The 3,163-nt window shown below is 37.7% G+C and overlaps 1 protein-coding gene across 2 annotated transcripts in view; it reads right to left on the bottom strand.

Moving 5' to 3' along the window:
• ZNF182 (zinc finger protein 182) overlaps positions 1-3,163 on the bottom strand; it is a 51,536-nt gene that overhangs the window by 25,926 nt on the left and 22,447 nt on the right. The window lies entirely within an intron of this gene.

Genomic DNA, 3,163 nt, shown 5'->3' with positions numbered 1-3,163 from the left:
AAGACCCAAAGCATCAGTCACAAAAAAGCATCACTTCTGAGGGAAAAGACTAAAAATTAAGGGTAAAATTTAGGGTCACTTAAGGCAAAGAATAACCTTAACCAAAACAAATTAGAGCACACACAATCCTTCTCCATGGTGTAAGAAGAAAAAGATCCTTTAAGGAAGTTGTACTTCACCTCACTGTCAAACATCATACTATTGAACTTGTTTAACTAGTTTACTATTTTGGCCTAAAATGGCTGCTGTACTCCCACACTTGGATTCCTTTGAATAAATCAAAACCATACATGATAGGCTGTTTTCCTGAGCTGGTTGCTAAGTTATAGCCAATCACACTAGTCACACTTCAGTCGATCACAGAAAACCCACCTTTTGGGCTGTTTGTGCAGTCTACCATCTACCTATAACCAATCCAATTGTTTCTCAACCTTGTTCTTTCACTTTCATTCTTGCACATCATTTTACTTTTTCAGGAACTTAAATACCGAGTCAACCATGAGGCTAGCTGGAGTTATCTGGAAGTCTGGGGACAACTGCTCAATTTAGTGTTAAAATTTACTCAATTAAAACTCTACTCTATTGGAACCAGCAGATGGTGTAATGGTTACATCACTTGACTCCCTTTAATAGACCGTGGTTCAAGTCCTGGATCTGGTGGCTTAAAACTCACAATGCGAACATGTGCATGTGTACCCAAGATACAAAGAGGAAAATGAAGGAGAAGGGACTGTGGTATGGCCATTCCCCCTGGAAGGTGATTCCTTGCTTTCTGTCTCTATGTTTCCTCTATCTTTCTGGCAAGTACACATGCCCTATAGCAAAAATAAAATCACTAAAAAAAAAAATCCAAAAACCAAAAAACTCTACTGTATTAAATTGGCCGGTTTATTTTGCTTTTAACAGTTTTGGTGTCAGAAGTGGGATCTGAAGTAGCACTTCAAATGATTCTCAAAAACAGTGGGTGACCAAGTGAGGTACCTGTGGGACCCTTTGGCATTCACTGCTCTCTCATGGCAACTGACAGTCAAAGGTAAGTTATCTCTCAGATTTGAGCTCCACAGACTTATATTTAGAGCTCTCTCAACTTTATGTGAGCAAATTTTGGTCCAAACTAGGTTTGGAGTTGAAACACACTGGACTGGGTCCAGGATTGCATTGTATTAGGTAATTAATTAGACTGGATCCAGGGACCAGAATGTGGCATGGTGTTTAAGAGTGCTGGACTCCTGGGACCAGCAGATGGCGTGGTGGTTAAGGTGCTGGACACTCCCACATGGCCGATCACGGTTCGAGTCCCAAACCTGGTGGCTTCCTTTCTCACTTTCCCTCTCTCTCTTTCTTCTCTGTTTCTCTCTCTGGTCAAATTAAAGTAAATGAGTGAATAAATAAAATTAAATAATTATTTTTTAAAAAGAGTGCTGGACTCCCACATGGCTGACTGAAGTTTGAGTCCTAGACCCAGCAGCTTGCTCTCTCACTTTCTCTTTCTCTCTCTCTCCCCCTTTCTCTTTCTCTCCCCCTTTCTCTCTCTCTCTCACTCTGTCCCTTTCTGGTCAAATAATAAATAAATAGATAAAATAAATAAAGTTCAATTAAAAATTCTTAAAAAGAAAGTTTAAAAAAAAATTAGACTGAATCCAGCTGTCTGACTGAGTGAGACAGAAACCAGCAGTAAGTAGGTATTACTGTGGTGTATGTAATCAAATTCTAGGTTATTTTTCTTCTTTGCATGAGATTTTCTTTTCTTTTTTAGAATTATTGTAGTTAACTTTATGTATGCATGTATGTATGTATGTATGTATGTATTTAAAATTCGACCAGAGAGGGAGAGAGGGAGGGAGAGAGAGAATGAGGGAAAGTGAGAAAGCAAGCCACCAGGTCCAGGACTTGAATCGTAGTCAGTCACACGGGAGTCAACTGTGTGGCAATCCAGTACCTTTAACCACCAAGCCACCTGCCAGCTCCCTTGCATGAGATTTTTATACTCAACATCTTAGCTTCTTTCTTTTTTTTTTTTTTTGCATGCTTAGTTAGAGAAAGATCATTGGCTAAATTGGTCAAGGAGAGCTCAGATCAAAAGCTAAGATAAATTATTTTCCCATTTAGATTTTTCTTGGCTTGAAGAGGCTCAAAATTTATGTTAAAAATGGAATTCCTAATTTTCCTAGAAACTTCAATATTTACAAAAGTGGTGATATCTTAATGTGATTTAAAAAGACTATGGCCATTAAGCAGAACATTCTATATAAACAAACTCTTTAAAAAGCATAATTATAATCAAGGGCTCCCAATTTAGGTCCATTCTGGGATGCCCACTGATATGCAGAAACTTCAAAAAGATTTAAGATTCTATAAAAGAAAAATGATACACTTAAGTGACATAAAAAAGTTTTACCAAAGTTTTTGCTTTGTTACCAGCCTGCCCCAAACAAAAAGAATGCTAGATAAAAGATTTCTTATATGGTTTAAAATACACCAACAGGAAAAATTGTGTTGTTTCTTGCTCAGTAATATTTGACCAATAACCACACTGAATTACAAACACTGAAAATGCTTTCTTTGCCTTCATTAATGGGTTCCACCTTAAAATCAATAATTAAGAAACATGCTGAGTTTAAAACGTTTTAAAAGTTTAAATTGGTCTTCAAAAATACAACCTTCTGGTAATTTAGCGGTCTATTTAAAAATCTTGGGGAAAAATTACATATCCCTGTTAAGTCACTAAAGTTTCATACAATGGAAAATGCACAAGTTTAAATGTATAACATGAACCAACTACATACAGAGCAGTTGTTCAGGGTGCTGCTTAGAGAAATACAACTCTGTTTCAAATTCCAGTCCCCGCATGCTGCTTGAAAAAGGCAGCTTGAAAAAGGAATATGTAGGGACCTCCAGATGGTCCAATTGTTACATTGCTGGACTCCCACTTAGTTGACCACAGTTCAAGTGCTAGACCTGGCGGCTTAAAACTCGTACCAGGCTTGTGTGCACGCATGCCCCAGAGCCTGAGAGAAGAATGAAGGAGAAGGGATTGTGGCATGGTCATCCCCCCCAGGGGTGATTTCTCACTTCCAGTTTGTATCTCTCTATCTCTCTAGGAGCACATGCACTCTATAGCAAAAAAAAAAAAAAAAAAAAAAAAAAAAAAAAAAAAAAAAAA

Source organism: Tupaia chinensis, unplaced genomic scaffold (assembly GCF_000334495.1).
Source record: "Tupaia chinensis unplaced genomic scaffold, TupChi_1.0 Scaffold143782_1, whole genome shotgun sequence".
Lineage (NCBI taxonomy): Eukaryota > Metazoa > Chordata > Mammalia > Scandentia > Tupaiidae > Tupaia > Tupaia belangeri.
Note: the sequence above shows the minus strand (reverse complement) of the source record. Positions and strands in the feature narration are given on the sequence as shown.